Here is a 19,276-nt window from a genome sequence, read left to right on the forward strand (position 1 = left end):
TGTTAAAAAGACAGATTATGATTTGTTGTCTTGCCTATATTTGTTGGCCGAGTTCAGTGACTTCCTGGAGTCTTGTCGACGCCGCGAGGTTGCCAGGCAACCGGCAGAGACAATGCTTATTAAAGCTAACCCCGCTGCCGGATGTAGTTACAGTTTAAGACTCCTTTTTTAGGGCTTCACCATCCCTTCAAATACTGTGAAAATGTCTTATGTACCACTTTATATGTTCTACTTTGCACCTAAAGTGGCAGCGGTGTCATTATATTTGAAATAAATTAAAAAAAAAATACCCCATACATATGAATGAGCCACACTGCAATATTTCTGAGACTGGAAAGTATCACATACACAACACACATCATGTCCGGAGTGCTGCTGACTGATGGAAACCTGGACATAGCATGAGAACCTGAAATCATAACAATGGCTCTTGTGACAAAAAGGAACGATAAGCAGCAACGTGCGCAAACAAGGAGTACATACTTCCTCCTCAGTGGTACCAAGTCTACAGAATCACCTACTGTGCTGCTTTTCCCAGCAGCACGTACACAGTACAGAGGAAGTAAATGTTTTGTTTTCTGCAATTAAGCTCCTTAGCGTCTTGTTTTAAAAAGGCGCTCACCTATAGCTCGGCTGGATCAAAGATATCTGACTCAGAATTCCCCTTTCACTTCCAGAAATTTAGAAGAACGTACAAGAATTATAGACCCCGGTAACTGTTTGCTTATATACTTAATCCGGTTAAAAGAAAACAGTTATTTGAGGCTCCAGTTCACATGCTGTTCACAGAGTACTTGAATATCCCCTCTGTCTAAACAGAGACAAATACAGTAGACTACATATATAGACCTGTTTGTCTCTGGCTGTCTCTCATGATAAGACAATCTTAAAACGGTGGGAAATTTATAGTGCAGCCGGGTCACATAAGAGTGCAATTAATCCCCAAACTGTGAGAAAGTGCTGGGGTAATAAAAGGTTATTTACACCTTTTGACAGCTAATAGCAGCAAATTGCTTATCACTTTCAACGAAACAGGAACGACTGAACAACAAAACAAAGCCTTATTGAAAAGTACTTTCCCAACACCAGCTCAAAGGTGCTTTTGTTAAAGCATAAGTGTTTGGACTGAACTTCCTCATCATGCACATATTGCTTGTTTTATTTTCCTTTGTCAATCAGGGATTTGAGCTTGAACACGTCAGAGAATCTTCTTTGAGATGATTGTTCAGTTTTTTTCTCTTTGCAGAGAGATGTTGGACACATTCAGACCAGAAAAGGCCAGAATTACTTTAAGGAGAGGTTTAAGTCTAACTTAAAACTACAGTCAAGTGTCCATATCAACCCCGAAAAAGGTTTTCCTCACTATAATCATTCCTTCTGTTCATACTGGCGATTAACAGATAAAGTGTTGATAACGGTGCTGAAACTTCTGGCCTGCAGGTCACCTTACTGTCAATATTTTGTTTTGTAACAGAAAGTAACCACCTGGCATCACATTTCAGTTACCAAGGCAAATAAGATCCATTCCCAGGCCCCCCAAAACAAATGACAACACAAAAACTGCAGCTTGTTCTCACAGAACTCCTAGATGTTGTTGTGACTTGATTTGGGCAGCTTTTTAAACATAAAGTAAGGAACTTTTTAGGGAATGAGGCACAATTTTAATGCATAGTTTATCAAGGAAATGTTTTGTTTTGCTTTATTCATCTTCTTTCTGTCAGTAGTGAAAAAATAATCAGATCTTTTACTTAAGTAAAAGTAGCAATACCATAAAATACTCTGTTACTAGTAAAAATATATAAGTGTTAGCATAAATATATACTTAAAATATAAAAAAGTAAAAGTACCTATTGTGCAGAATGGCTCATTTCAGAGTAATATACTGTATATTCAATTATTGAATTATAATAATGTTGCATTAATGTATAAATATTACTTTGATGATGCAGCTAGTAAAGCTGGGGCTCATTTGAACTCCTTTATATACTGCAAAGTATTGAGTAACTATCATGCAGTAAAAAGTACATTATTTACCTCTGAAATGTAGTGGAGTAGAAGTATAAAAAGTAAAAAGGAAAGTACAAGAACACAAGAATTACACTTACTATAATTACAGTACTTAGTTACTTTCCAGCACTACTTTCCGTTAATGTTTCTCCTGTGTTGCTTCAAGCAGCATCATTTTTTCCAGGACTCTCTCTAGAAAAAATAAATTAATGTCAATAAAACTTCCTTGTTAATATGGTCAAATAAAAGAAGAAATATAATGATTACAATATTTAGCATGGTGATACTGTATGTTACTTGTCCTCTTGACAAGTCAGTGCTTGATGAAAAATATATATAAAAAATATTTGTCTGTTTTACCTCAATGGGGCTGTCTGTCAATTCCTATTCAATACTGATAAGAGATGAATAAATGTATAAATTGTTCAGCTTCTTCTAAAGAACATATCACATCAAAATGTAAATTCAGTCCTTATCTTCTCTGAAAACATGACCACACTGATCTTTTGCGACAGTCTGATGGAACCAATCAGACATACATTGACTGTGATTTAAGTAATTATGATATACATCCTGCTTTGCTACCGAGCATACAGTAATCAAACATTTCGTTTCGTTTTCTGCTTAGGATTTCCCCCTTTCTGTCACAGCTTATCCACTTGTGGTCTTCATTAAAGGGCTCCAGTCATGATGGCACGCATGAACAAACACTGTATCCGCTCAAGTCCCTGGTTGATTCAGTTCACATTGCTTTCTAACATCTGCAGAAGGCTGGACATGTCTTGAGTAGGCTGCATGACAGGAAGTGGGCTTTCATTCCTGTCACTGAGCAGCTGAGGAGATTCGGTCCAAATGAGATATATTTTAAAAATGCTGATAACTGCTCTAATAAAAGCCTTGAAAACTATTAAGCAAAAAAATTGTCAACATACAAACATACAAAACTGACTTTGTTTCCAAGAAATTACAATTATTTACTCCTAAATTGTTTTCCCAATTACGTTGTGTTGTCGAATATAATTGGGGTTAAGGTTGGTGAAAGATTGTGGTTTTGATTAAATGTCAAGTCTTGTGTTTCAAGCATAGACTGTATATAAAGATGGACATAGCGAGGTGTGATGTCACCCATTGTTTTGCATTGGAGCCGTTTTGAAGCCCAGAGTTGCAGAGTCAGCACCATCTTTTCCACTTGGAATCAGGACCTTCCAAATAAGGAGTGCTTGGTGTTGCCTTTCACGGTCTGGAAACACGCTCCGCTACCTCAGACTGAAGCGAATGCTAGCTTACTGGGAACACTTGGGCTAACATTAGCTACTATAGCTAATAGTGCTAACAGGGCAGGTATAAAAATCAAGTAACATTAAACTTACAGAAATATTGTGACAATAGTCTGACTCAGTTTGAGTCCTGGAGAGCAGCAGGTGGGCCAACTGTCAATCACAGCTGTCACTCAACACCCACACAGCAGACATCAAAGTAGACTCACAGGTCAGTCTCTAAATGCTTTGCTTATAGAGACTGGGGACAATCTCTCAGATTTTGTTGCAAAAACTGTGTGGAAACAATTAGAGAGTTAAAAAAAACCCTGCATTGCAGAACTAATCCAAAGTCTTTAGGGAGGCCCTTCATATTGGGGCAGTGACATGCAGTTCACTACGTTTTTTTAGCCTCTTAAACTTCCAGTAAGGCATATCCTTGACAGAATATAAGGGCCGTAGGTTTGTTAGTGGCCATTCAAGCAACTACCGTGCATTTAGAAGATTATCTGATCGCGAGACTGACATCAAAGCTACTACAGTATACGTCTTCAAATTTTGTTAACAGAGCAATAATTTCCTAAATAACCACCAGCACGTTTATTAGAGGGCCCGAATTTAGCGATTGAGACCATAATGACTCATTGAAAAAAATGATTGACTTAGTATCTTTAGAGAGAAGTTGACGCTTTTTGAACAGGAGTCAATTGGAGCCAGCATCTAGTGGCTGTTGGTGGTATTGCACTTTAAGGTACTTTCACATTTGCTTCAGTCTCAAGCCGTGGTAGCTGCTGCATGGTTAAGGTTAGTGAAAGATTGTGGTTTCACTTAAATGGTCAGAAACACGTTGTATTTAAAGTCATTGCAGACTTTTTTTTTTTAGGTTTATTTTTGTTATATTATATACTTCCACATTGGCTTCAGCCTGAAGTCATGGTAGTCGCCACTTGGCTTCAAGTCACTGCAGACTTTTTTGCAGACTTCTGCCTTAACGTAACCATAAATACATTGTCAATGAATATTTTATTGACACGTTCAGTATCAACATTTTTGCGACTTGCCAGATACGTCAATTAACTTTTACTCATTATGTTGATGGTTGAGAACATAATTCAAGCAGCATTATTTTTCCTTCAAAACATTTATGCTGTTGCAGTTTAGTTGTATAGTAGATTTGTCAGATACTGAGTGATGAAATTAAAATTAATTTAAGTGTTTTGTTAAGAATAATGTTGGTCATTGATTATCAGTATTTTTAATGTCTGTGGCTATCTATGGCTGATGGTGAGAAGACTGACTGCTGCCAAACCTCCAACTTCCAGGTCTTTTTCCAGGAAGAAGGCAATCGTGAGATTCACACCTACAGCAGCCTCACAAACTCTTATCATGCTATTCATCAGTTTCCCACACTTGTGTCCGCTTCACGTGACGCTCCCTCTCTGTTTGTCATTGTTTTATAAATGCTGACATTGCACGACTGAGTTTTGAGGCAGTAGTTCTCCCGGCGCAGGTACACAGCTACGATCGAGTATCTCTGAGACCATCAGACTCCCGTTTCGTTCATCTGACACCTGTCATCCTGTTTCATCTCGGTCGACAGCTTGTTTACCTTCTCCATTCCTGCAAGACAAAGGGAAAAAGCCTGAGGGTTATTCGCTATTGTTTACCATCTAAACCTCATATCCCATATTTCCATTTTTTTTTTTAAGCAGGAACAAGATTCCTTTGGAGCCTGGGAAAAGCTCCTAAATGAGGAAATAATATCGATGTTTGTGTCCACAGTTTCACACAGTGGTTTCCCTGATACCTTATATAGATTTGGATTACATAATGCTTTGAGTCAAACTTGTTGCCCTCCAGATATACATTTGCATTTTTATATATTGTGCATGACAACAGACAGATATTCGGCAGTGATCTCTCTCTCCGGGGGGACTGAAAAAGATCATTTCGAGGCTTTGACACAATTCATGTCTGTTTGCATTTGATGGCTGGAAAGACACGAGACAGTTGACTCTCACTGAGCAGCTGGTATCATTTTCCACAAACATGTTTATCCTCTAAACTGCTAACAGAGTGATCAGAAAGATTTTGCATAACAGGATTTTATAAAACTGTACTGTTATGTAAATATTTTGGTTGTTATGTGTTCAAGTCAGTCCCATTTATACAGTATCTCTACATATCTCTACTAACTCACAGTAAGTCAGCCATGTAACTGAAGGCAAATAAACTCATAAACAAAGAGGTCTATTTTTACTCATTATGAGCCCACTGCTGACCTTCCTTTAGCCTCTCTGGGGCCTTCATCCGTCCATTCGGAGTCACTGAGCTGGAGCTGGAATGTCCAACAGACAGACCAGCTCCGGACCAGCTCCAGGCCAGCTCCTTCACTTCAACTGATATGTGTTAATGAGGGCTGATATTTATAGATTTCAACTGACAATAGCCAATTATATGTGCCAAATCTCTGTGTATGTAAAAATGTATGATATCAACACCAAAATATGGCTAATTAAAGCGTATCCTTTTAGCATATTATGCTGCTGTGTTTTACAAGCTTTATTGTTTACTTCTATTGTTTCAGCCTTCCACTGGTTTTCCTTCATTTCCACATGGTATGATAATTAGCAGACTCTTTACACTGGTTTACCAAGCAACACTAACGTACCACTGACAAACATTTATACAGACTTGATGTTCACTGTGATGGATTTAACAATTTAAGAAAGCTTTGAGACTGTACCGATTGATTTTCATCAAAATCTGCAAAAACCTGGATTATGTTCAATGCTGTTTTTAAAATTCTTTCTTTCTACCATATCTGTGCATGTCAACTATGGTATGATTAAGGTCAGGTATGGTCAGGGTTTGAAAACACTCACTTAAGGTAAGGGAAAGATTGTGGATACGGTTTATATAAAGGTGAATATAATCTGCAGGTTTTTAATGGGTTTCCCTGCATGAAAATGAAATGTGCTCCACTCTGTAAAGGGGACATTACTTCCTGTTTTGGTGCTAAATGTTGGCAGTGGATGTAAATAATGAGGGAAGGGATACTGGGTTGGGTCTTAAACATGTCTGATTTCATTTGAAGCAAGAAAAGAAAATTATATTTTCCAAGGGAGATGAAAAACCTTTCAAAAACAATTGTACCAAATCAGAAAAGTTGTGAAGTTATGGAGCTTTTACAAGTTCTTTACTTTTCTGCTGACCAAGTGTCAATCACTTTCCGAAGGACACTAAGATTTTACATTCACTTCACATGAGTGTTTGGTTTCAGCTCATGCTATAATCAATATGTAGAAATTTGAAACCAAATCAAAGTCATGCTAAGTGTAACATAGTTGTGAGCAAGTTTCACCAACTTTGCAACATGAAATAATTTCCTCTTGGAATTAATTTTGACACTTTTCATGAATCCAAACAAACGCAACACCCCTGCATGAGCATGTAAGAGGACTCGCAAACTAATCTGCAATTTGAGAGTGACAATCATTTGTGACAAAAGATGGTGCAACTATTGGCAATCCGTGTGTAATCAGTGCTCACAAATCACTTTTGCGAAATAGACCCCTGGTTTGCAAACTCATCCTTGTTGCTACATTCAAGGTACGTTAAATATTTGAGAGTCTGCTGCAGGAGAGCGATGGCCGAAAACCAAACATGGACATCATGAAATGGACGACTGATTTTGGCAGTTTGTTGCATCTGAAACAGCTCAAATCTCCAGTGTTGCGCTTCCTCAGATGAACTCAGGTGCACAAACACGAGAGAGCAGCTGCATCACTTAATGATGACATGACATGTTGACTTTCTTAACATTAGGAGATGAATATATAAAATGATGTTTCTCATGATCATCTGATGAAGATTCAGTATATATTGCATCACAACATCAGTCCTTGCACCTCATGGAGGTTTTGTTTTTTTTAGTTCCTGCAAACTGACATTTTGGAGACAAAGTTTCAACAGTCTTGTTCAAACTGTCACTCCTGAAACACAGACCCAGATAACTGCCAGATATTCTGCCGGGTCGGCCTCTTTTAACACTGAGCCACTTGGTCTGATCATCGTCTCTCTCTATCTGGTCTCCTCAGGGGAACAAAGGCTCTTACTGTGTGCAGACGGACAACATTCACAACAACGAGATGTCTGGCTCTGACGCAGTCAAGCTGACGGCGACGCGGGCCACACAGGCTCTCGTCCTTTCATCGCAAATTATGCCCGGTCCTTCAACTAATTGCGGAGAGCTGGCTGGAGTGAGGCTGGAGGTTCGGACTGAGGGGTTTATTGAACGGAGGGATCGAGGGAGGAAGAGAGGGACAAGGCAGGGTCAGGGAGATGGTCGCTCATTAGGGATTGAACAGCTGCCAATCTCCCAGCTGCCTCTGCTCAACACGAGGATTACTGAGGAGGCTGGAATGGAGATCTCTGTAGTTTTCTCTCTCTGCCACCAGCCTTTCTTTACCTTCTTATCTATTTCTTGTCCTTGTCACCATTATCTACTCATTTGTTTTGCTTTCTGTCCTTGTGTGCAATCTCTCTCTCCCTTTGATGCCCCCCTGTCGTGTTTTTCATCCCTTTTATCAGTTAGCTCTTCCTCCTGTGTGTGGGCAAAGAGCGGGAGAGAGCATGTGACTGAAACCAACTGTACCAGTCATCACCGATATGTCAGGTTTGAGGCCCATCTGCTGCGTCATGCTAATTAAACAGGCTGTGTCATTAAAGGGACTTTCAGTCAATATTCATTTCCCAGTGGTCATCGTAGATTCCCAGCAGGTTTGAAAGAGCAGCATGGGACATGCCGTTCAGCTGCTGTTACTCCCAGGAAAGTACCAGACTTTAACAAGGTGTTTGATACACTTCCTGACAAATGAGAGGTTTATTAACGTTTATGCGGCAAGTTAATAAAAGCCTCAGATCCCCAGAGGACAGCCAGCGACAGATGGAGATGAAGCGATTACGGAGTTTTTTTTTAAGGAGGTTTTGAGCTCCATTCAGAACAGTATAGGCTTTCTCCGTGTTATAATGTATTATCCACTCGAAGATCTTAAGTTTGTTTTATATGAACTTTTCTGGCCTGAATTATTACAGCTTCCTGCTCAGTCACATAAACAAAAGACGTCTATCATTGTACTTCATATAGAGAAGGCCTGACTTACATGTGCATCTTTGATATTTTAGTGTACTCTACTATTCAATGACTTAAATTAAAGATATGCTCAGTGAGAGCATCAACAAATGTTCTACAAAGTAATATAAGTGACATGTAACTAGGATTTTATCTTCATTTTTAAAACCTGTTTCACTTTAATAATCTTTTTTCTGTGCAAATAATGAAAATAATGAAACATGAATTAAATTTCAGGATTGGTAAAGTCTCCTTGTTAGTACAGGCACAAAAAAACTGCTACACATTTCCTGAAAATACATCAAAATGTGCTATCAGGACTGAAATGACACAATGGTCAAAATATAACAGTATAACAATTAAAATAACTTACAACTTGCATGTTTGATATCATGATCTTTAACTGATGTTTGATCATTTTCGCTCCCAGTCTTATAATATTACTTGAGAATCTTGTGAGTGTTGAAATTTACACAATTTGGGATAAAAGCAATGAAAAACCAAAACCAAACAGACACTAAAAAGATGATAAGCACCCCCAACAAAACAATACGGTTGAAAACAATAAAACAGAGCATAAATTTTACAATACTGTCACGATTCCTGCCTTGGCCCTGTTTCTCCCTGCCTGATGCCACTTCCCCTTCCCTCCCTCTCTCTCCCTATGTGTGCGATTGTGTATGTAGAGACAGGTGTGCTGGTGTCAGAGCAGAACCACACCAGCTGCAACCGGTTCCATAACCCAGACCTCTACCCATACTCAGCTCTGCCAGATCCACACGGCCAGAGAGTAGCCTCTGCATCAGCCCATCTGTTCCTGCACCTGTTCCTCCCTGATCTTGTGGTTTGGACCCTCAGCCTGTTTTTGATCTGCCTGCCTTTTTCCCTTTTTGGACTTTGTGCAATTGTGCGATTCGGACAGATTACCCATTACGACCTGTGTTTTGGTGTTGTCATTAAAAGCCCTGCTCATTTAACCTGCCAGTCTGTAGAGTCTACTCTGTCTCCGGTCCCTCGTCTTTTCAGCCCTGCTTCCCTGCCCTGCACCCCCGCTCTACCCAGCTTTCACAGGTTCCGCTCCGGACCTGCTCCTCTTGCCCCAGCCTGCCTCAGCCCCAGTTTCCCAGCTACCAGTACTAGTTTCCCCTGGCCTGCTTTGATAAATACTTTGTCCTACTGTGTCCCTGTCTCTTGCCTCTGTGTGTCTGCACTTGGGTTCACCTCCTCCGCCCCCACGTAACAAATACATGACATATTCATCAAACCGTAACATCAGACAAAACCTTATACTATCCCCTCCACACTAATGCCAACTAACTACTAATGCCAAAATAATTTTTATCTTTGCTCAGTAGCCTCTTAACATCCACCATTTTTTTTGGAATTTTTGCCTAATTGGCATACCCAAATTCATTTGAAAGGTAACATCTTATAGTTTCTGGAAATGTGTTTGTTTTGCATGTTAAAACACACTAAAACACAACCAAAACTACATCAGTTCAAATATATGGCTCAAAAAAGTGTTTTTGGTCCTCGTCTATAATGAGTCATTTTTGAATAACATTAACTAGGACATGCTTTATGCCAAAACTATGCAGACACATCACCACATACCTTCTACATCTTGTCAATCACAACTGTATAAAACTCCAGACCTCTAGACATAACCTTATTGGATCTAGGAAGTTTTTAGTTTGTGGTGTCACTGGTGTCCTTGAACCTCTCCAGAACGTCTCCAAGTGGCCAAATTGTGCCAAATACCTTTATTCTTTACTACATGATGCTAAGCCACTTACAATTGGCTTAAGCGGGTCGCTGATGACGTGGTGGATGTTAAAGGTTAAATTATTTTCAAACATATGACACATATATATATATATATATATATATATATATATATTTTTTTTTTTTTTACAATACTCCAGAACCTTTATTTTTGAAACATGCATATTCTTATCCTTAAGTCATATTAGTGCTCCTCATCTTAAACAACTTTTGAATACTCTCTGGTAGTACTGTTTTTGGCTTTATACATGAATTTTGCTTTTGCAATCTACCAGGTTTCTGAATTTTGGAGCCTATTCTCAAGCATCTGCCTCAGGAAGGCCACTGGACCAGATGGCATTTCTGGGCTTCTGCTGAAATCATGCAGTGAAGAGCTGGCAGAGACCTGGTGCCCCATCTACTAGAAATCTCTGGACTTACATTCTGTTCCTTCCATCTGGAAAAAACTATTATTGTTCCTGTTCCTAAAAAAGAAAGCTGTAAAGAGAACAATGAATACCGTCCAGTTACACTGACTTCTGTAGTGTTTGGAGAAGATTATGATCAACCAAGTAAAAACAGAGAGCATGGGTGAAGAGCCCAAGACAAATTTCCCACTCTGTGGGACAATAAAGTTAATTTTAATCTTGAATCTTTCATTTAATGTAAGTGGGTTTGTCGGTTCTTGTGAGTCCTGGTCTTCTTAACCAGTGTGGTTCATCACATTTGTGGGACAAAAATCTGCTCACTGTATCTCATGAGTTGACTCCTCTCCCATATGGGGATTAAAATAACCCATAATATTTATGTTATTACCTTCCCATGTATATACTTGTGTACATGTATAACCATTCAAATACATTTTTTGTTCAGACACTTCCCTGCATTTATATATTTATACCACCCAGTACAGTTGTAACTGTACACTTTAGCATTTGGTCGTCTCAGTTCTTTGTGCAATGACAATAAAGTCTAATCTAATCAAATCAAATCTAAAATTAACCATTTAGTTTAGAGAGTCAGAGTTTATTTTAGTAAGTCAATCCAATGTCCTCACCAGTATACTAACACAGGTTAGAATGTGTGTGTGTGTGGCTCCTTGTTGTTGCTGGACCAGTTCCTTGTATGTCGGGGACCTGAATGAGGACATTGTTCCTGTGGTGATAAGGTGTAATTCAGGCTTGATTGTGTATGAAAGTAAGAATCTCCGGAAAGTGTTTAGTTTGTTCCCTCTATTCAGTTCCTGTCCGTCAGGAAGAAGCCAGAGTTGATTTCACTGCAACGACAAAAAACAAAACAAAACAAAAAAGAAAACACAAGAGCAAACAGCTAAGTTTGAAGTTGTCATAAGGTAACTTTTACTGTTAGTTATGAAATGTGATTTACTGCAGAACTATGGGAATAAACACACAGCTGTAGCCAGGATTAAAAAAAATACTGAGGTCATGCATCAAAACCCACTGAACCTCCCCAAAGAAAGTCTCTAAAACATTAGTATCATTTGTTTTTTTCATATTTTATTTTAAGAATATTTACATCAACAATTGAAACTAAACTCAAATAATCGTCAGAACTTTGCTTATAATTAGTACCAAAGATTGAGCTGCAGATAAAAGATAAATTAAATGCAGTTTAAAGTTGCAAAATAATTGTGTTGAGATTATTTTATCCAATATAAATCATTGCAGTTTTTTTCCCAAGATGAAGGTCTAAATGCTTCTTCAAAGCCATCTGCACACTACCTCGTATTACAATAATTTATATTCAGTCATGTGGCAGACACTTTTGTCCAAAGCGACCTACAGATGAGGTACAATCCAAGTTGCAGTAGATCAGGGAGAAGCTTTCGATCAAATGCTGCAACACTCGGATCCACCTGACACAAGTGAAACAAGGACTGCAGGTGCATGAAGGAACATATTGTCAACAAGCCCAGAAAAACGGACATCGATGTTAGATTCAGGAGGTCTTATGGTCCCCCTGAAGCCATCTTTTTACTTTTTCTGCACCTGCCTTGGTTGTGAGTAGACAACAAAACAGATGAAATAGGGACAGAGTAATTATATGAAGTTTATAGATTTATAAACAAGGTTCGGGAACAGAGACCACGCCGAGTACACATCCCACTTCCGCACAACAAAGTATTTAGGCACACCCCATCCGTTCTTCTCCCCTCGTCTCAGTTGCAAGTCCCTCCCACCCTAACCCCTCTCTTTTCATCAACCATCCTCTCTCCTCCGTTTTAACACAGGAACAGGGGGCTCTATCCAAGCGATGGACTGGAGAGACAGTCCCCCCCCTCAGAGTCTCAACCTCTCCCCCCGTTCCCTCCTACCTCCCTACTGTCGGCAGTCGTCGTCCAGTCGACATACCATACATCCATCATCATCCCTCAACCCCTCCGTTCTATGTTCCTCAACTCTCACACCTCACCCCTTTCCTCCCCCCATCACTTCATCCCTCCATCCCTAATCCTTCATCAGGTTCTCCAACCCATCCATCAACATATCAGCTCTCTTTCATTATCTCAATTAAACTATTGAAATCTAATGTTCTCAGTGTGGTCTCAGTTAGTGAAGATTGTTGTAATGATTGTTGTATTTTGTATTTTTACTGTTAGCTTCTCCTAATCTTAAATCTTCATTTAAAGTAGAAGTAGAGAAGTATGTGTGAGTAAGTCAGGTCCATAGATGAAGGCTCTGATTGGTTGGTCTAGACATTTCCTTAGCAGCGAGAGTATACTTGCAGCTTGAATAATATCCAGCAACTTAACAACTGTTACAGTTTAGAAGGGAGCTGTTGTTAACCAGAGTGTTTTCACTGAGTATCCTTATGACAGACCAGTAAGGGTGCTACTGAAAAGGCTTTGGGAGGAAGACAGCTGGACAAATCTCCTTCACATCAGCCTATGTTTATATGACTATAATCCTGTCCAGGTTGAGAAAGGCAGGCTAGTCTTGTGAAGGCTGAGCAGGACTCATGTACTGAAGTACTTGGGTAACGATATGCACCGGCGTTACAGTCAAGGTGAGAGATGACCACTGCCTGGACAAGGAGTTGAGTGACAAACTCAAACAAATAATATAATATATAATATAATAATGTAGTGCAACATACACAGACTAAAAATACACAAAAACGTAGAAAATAAACTTTGGGGGTTTCTAAAATCTCTAAATTCTCATAAAAATACAGGTGACATGTCATCAGTATCCTCTTTGGCTCTAGATTTCTTTACTATAGTTTGTCAAACAGCAACCCTTGATAAATGCTGTCAGGTCTGATGTTTCAGGAGCGTGAAGACTCGGTTTAATATCTCTCTCAACACATCATCTGTCTATCTCAGACTGAATGCCATGAATGTTTGCCATGACAGACGTTTCTCCACTGACAGACTGAGCTGTTGAGCTGCATATAAATGTTTAAATGTGAACTTACATGTGATATTAGACATATCAGACCTGATTTTGGTACAGAGAGAATATACTACTGTATGGTTACGTTTTTATAGACACCATCTCACTGATTGCGATTGAAAGCTCCAGAACAGTTACTAAATGGACATTGCGGTGGGACTGTACTGTCAACTAAAGTCAAGAAAGATTTTCAATATCAACTTTTAAGCAAACATATGGACGAGGAAACCTTGAAGTGCTTAGAAATATGGACATCTACAAGTCCATCTGCTGAAGAAGACTGTGTGATACAATCGAAAGCTCCAGAACAGCTTCTAATGGACCTTGTGATGATATAAATCTGTTGGCTAAAGATCTATCTCATCTCACAAGTTTATTTTTCTTCTGTTTCCTTCTGTTTAAAAATACATATTGATTGATATTCTTCATCTTCATTTGGTAACTTAATCTTAAACGATTATGTGTCTTGTTCTTGGTCCTGTTCCAAAAAAAACAACAAAAGAACAGGTTTATTGAGTTATCTGAACAACTTTGCTCAACCTTCTCAAATCTGGAGCGTGGACTGATGAAAAAAAATGTGCAGTCAGTGAAACCTGCTCTGTGAGTCGGGCCTCTGGTTTGTTTTATCTGATGTATCTGCCAGATGGGTGGGACTGGTTTACATGTACCAGTATTTCCAGACAAAACAGAAAAGTATTTGTCAGTTGGTGTGTTTTGTGAAGTCAGTTTAGCCCACTTTGCTGTAATCACCTGCATGAATTATCTCGGTGCTGTAAAAAACGCCATGAATCTGAGACCGTAGATCAAAAAACAAACGCCGACCGTTATTTGCATGTACAGCTCATTTGAGTTTGACAACACAAGTCACAGGAGACTGCACCACGCTCAGACATGTGTCGTCTGACTGAGCGGCGACAAACCACAGTTTGGCATGTGAAGCACTGCGCTGTGAAACCTGAGCAGAGACAAGTATGTGTTGTCTGTTTGATGTTAATTTATTGTGGGTCCAAGAAGTAACCTTATACTTTTATGAAATATCAGCTGTTGTTGCCTTGCTAGCAGTGATAGCGGAGGGCTGGCGGGGTGGTTCGCACCTCACAAAGCAGAAGCACACACGTAAAAACCTCATACAGTACATTAAAATACATCAATCACTCTGGCACACATGACCCCATAAAATTTTATACAGACATTCATGGTCCCCAGAGGTTGAATCCTACTGATTTTGGTGATCTTCTGAGTTTTCCTCTAGTGCCACCATGAGGTTCATATTTGTAGTTTTGAGAGAAATGTCTCAACAACTATTCCAGCACCACCATCACGTCACAATTTTATTTTGTTCAATACTTTGCTTTATGATTAAATTCTTGTAAAGCATGACTCTCCTGTCAGCCTCAGCTGTACTTTGTGTTTAGTGCTAATTAGCAAATGTTAGCATGCTAATAAGCTAAAGTGATCATGATGATGAACATGGTAAACAGTATACCTGCTAAACATCAGCATGTTAGCATTGTTATTGGGAGCATTAGCTCAATGCACCACTGTGCTTAAGTATTAACTTAACACAATACTTAAGTTAAAAGTAAAACATAACTAACTAGCATGCTGTAAACTCTTACTTTGTATTCAGACAGAACACAAAGTAAATTTTAGAGGTGGCTTGATTGCATATAAAGTCATTGGAAAGACACAAGTAGATGCAAATTCACTCGGGGTGATGCAAATTGATGTCAATATGTGTCCACACAAGTTGAAAATGTTTCAATTTGAGCAAGAAATTCATGCGTATCCCGGGGCTTTATGAATCTGGCGCCTGTTTCACCAAATTTGCAACATGCAAGCTGCGACTTGCAACATGACAGAATTTCCTCTCACATTCATTTTTGAACATTTAACTAAACAAAAGAAACTCCATATTTGTGAGAGTGACAGTCATTTGTGCAACAGGACAGTGGCATCATTTATAATCCACATGTAAGCACTGCACGCAAATCGCTTTCACGAAACAGGCCCCTGCTTCATAAATGTACAGAGACGAGAGGGGAAAAAGGAGAGAGACTGGAGAGAAACAACAGAAAGGATGTTCATTATGTATCGTCATTCCAGATTCTATTTTATACAGGCTTCGCCCTCTAAGTGCTGTCACTGTTAGGTTTAGGGCATGTGTGCAGGGACAAACCGAACAGTGACAGCTCTTAGAGGGTGAAGCCTCTATGAAATAGAGCCAGAGTCTCTGTTGAGTTCTGAGTTCAGTTGGAGGCTGAACTGAACACAAACACACAGACACACTCCCACTTCGCTTCCAGCTAATATACAGTTTGTACATTGGCTGTTTGGAGTGAATAAACATGAACAGTCCAGTGCTCAAATATGCACAAACGAGGCAAAGCGAAAATTTGCTTCAAGTTCTGTCTGAACACCTTTAGTCTAGTTTTTATTGATTTCCACACATGGTTTTCTGTGTTGTTTTGGATTTATAGACTGAAACTGTGTAAAGAAAGCTGTTTATGTCTTCTCATAACTTTAGTTTGACCTTCTGAGTCTTTTTTACGATTCAGTCAGTCTAAAGGATGAAGGACAGATTGAAAATGTTCAGCAAAGCCAGCCCACATGATATTCAGATATATGTTTGGCTAAAGTGTGAAGTCTGGAACGTGTATTCTTGTAATAATATTGACACGGACTAAAAGAGTGGCAGCAGTTTGCTGTAAATGTGTGAAGGCGGCCGTGCTGCTTTGAGCTTTGGGAGCAGCCGGCCGCTGTGTTTTTGGCCACTGACTGGAAGACGTACATGCCGCTGACAGCTGCCGAACATGCGCGTGCACACACACTCACACACAGCCTTCACAGAGGTCTTAACACACACAGCATGCCATTGTTAACAGCTGGCAGGGGTTTAACTGCTGTGTTACTCTAGACACGCAATGGGAGAGGAGATAATGTGGCATGGTAACCTTGACTGTCAAAACTGGGATGTAAATGCAACAATGAGACACAAATACCCATTTTGTTTGCAACTGATATATATATAAATCTCGTGTAACCGTGTAAGCCCTGTGTAACTGTGAAGGAGTGTTAGAGCACATTCAGAACAGGCATGTTTGGAGTGGATAAAAAGTTCAGAGCTTTTATTCATTTGTTTGGTTAATTTGGAAAGAAACCAGTTTTGAAGCTTTGAAGGCGCCAACACCAAACGAAAATGTGAGTCCAGTTTGTTATTAGTGTGAATATAATACAACAAGCAGCGGTGGAAGAAGAATTCAGAACAAATACAGCAAAATACAGCAATGCAGAAATAGTCCTGTATGAAACATCATACATAAGTAAAAGTACATAAGTATTATGAGCTTGATGTGGTTAAAGTATTGCAGTAAAAGTAGTGGTTTGGTTCCTCTGACTGATATATTATTATATATGACATCATTAGATTATTAATACTGAAGCATCAGTGTTAAAACAGCATGTTACTGTTGTAGCTGCTGGAGGTGGAGATAGTTTCAACTACTTTATATACACTTAGCTAGTTTAGTCCAATGGTTCCCAACCTAGGGGTCAGGCCCCTCCAAAGGGTAACCAGATAAATCTGAGGGGTCATGAGATGATTAATGGGAGAGGAAAGAAGAAAAAACAAAGTTCTGATACACAAATCTGTTTTCAGTTTTTGGATTTTTTCTCTAATCTTTGATCTTTGGTGAAATATTGGATCATTTGAACATCTATTAAAATGAAACTATGTGAGAAGTTTAGAAAGAAAAATCACTATTTGGTGGAAACCACTGGTTTAATCTTCAACAATTGTACTTATATACAATAGTTGAGTAAATGTACTTTCCACCACTGACAACATCCCTCCAGTAGAGTTCAGAGACCCATAGAATCAATGCCGAGGAAAAGGAACACCATTCCTCAAAAAGATATTCCCTCATTTGGTGTTTTGATGATGGTGATGGAGAGCGCCGTCTAACGTGTCAGTCCAAAATCTCCCATAGGTGTTCAATTAGGTTGAGATCTGGTGACTGTGAAGGCCATACAATATGATTCACATCATTTTCATACTCATCAAACCATTCAGTGACCCCTCGTGTCCTGTGAATTGGGGCATTGTCATCCTGGAAGAGACCACTCCCATCAGGATAGAAATGTTTCATCATAGGATAAAGGTGATCACTCAGAACAACGTTGTATTGATTAGCAGTGACTCTTCCCTCTAAGGGGACAAAAGGACCCAAACCATGCCAGCAAAAGGCCCCCTAAAGCATAACAGAGCCACCAGATTCAGATTCAGAGATCAAGCATTCAGGCCTGTACCAGTTTGTTCTTTAATTTGTTACCCGTCTGTAGGTGAACAGTGTTGAGTGTGAAATTTTTGGTTACTTAACAAAAAGAAATTCATTAAAGGTCCACTTTGAGCCATTTTCTGTCTTTATTAGATCGAGTATATTAGAGAGAGAGATGGGATTAAATACAACCAACGATCCCCAGACGAAGCAAAAACATTGCGATTAGTCCTGGCGAACTACAGCATCCACCTGTAGTCCGCCAGGACGTCCAAACTCAAGGTCCACTTTCTAAACTTTATTTCTGATGCTCTGAACCGCATCTCATGATCTTCCCCCTTGGATGTAGCTCACCCTCGACGTGTTACAATTTGTTCATTAGATCATAAGAACACCTTCAAATTAAACCTCAGATCAGCTGCTGAGGAAGACTGTGAGATGGTGTTGAAAGCGTTGAAAAGGACAGTAAGCAGACTTTGATTTATTCGTCAGATGAATGTAGGACTTCAACCTCCAGTTAAAGGGGTTACAATTTCTACACAGCTGATCAGATGTGGATGTAAAGACACTCAAATTGAAACTGAAAGTTAGTACTTCATGTTTATTGTTTCATGTAAAATTCATGGAGCTGAAATAAAACATAATAAAGGTGTGTAAGAAAATGCATAAATGCTGTACATATGAATGTGTGTAAATGTACACATTAAAACGCACCTAGAACCAGACATTTACACTGAGTTAGGATATCATCAGAGGGATGGAGATTTGCTTTTAGGACTTATTCAGGCAGAGCTACATAGAGACAAAGACAGAAAGAAAGAAAGGAAGAGAGAAAGATTAATATAAAAAACAACAATAACACTTATGATGCAGCCCATGACTTAGTATATGAATCAGATACCAATAACATATTTACTTTACTTATGTAAATGTATGTGTAGTGGAAGAAAAGAAGTATGTATTGGAAGGATTGTAGAAATAAATTATACTATGTTAAGTATTTTTGTAAATACTGTGTACCTACAGGTTGCAGCTCTGGGAAACAAAGCTGATATTTAGGAAAAATTAAATCTGTTAAATCCCCTATAAGTACTTCATTTGCTCCATTAACACGTCCCTCATTATTTAAAGATTTGTACCATTTTCTTTCAGCTGTACTGTAGCACTGGTGAGTAGCCCTGCTGTCATTTTGGGAAGGTAACCCGTGTTTTTTTATATGTTCTTCAATAACCCCCAAACATCTGAGTGTCGAGAGATTTTCCTAAGGATCCGTTCATTACCTTAATCCCTGCCGTTTTAGTCGTATATTTTAACTGTGAAATATGTTAAATTATCAGAATTTCAGAGTTGTAAACACCGTTTTCCATTTTTCATGATTAAAACAAAATCTGATGAATCTTACATAAAGTAGATATTACTTTT

Source organism: Thunnus maccoyii, chromosome 9, assembly GCF_910596095.1.
Source record: "Thunnus maccoyii chromosome 9, fThuMac1.1, whole genome shotgun sequence".
Taxonomy (NCBI): domain Eukaryota; kingdom Metazoa; phylum Chordata; class Actinopteri; order Scombriformes; family Scombridae; genus Thunnus; species Thunnus maccoyii.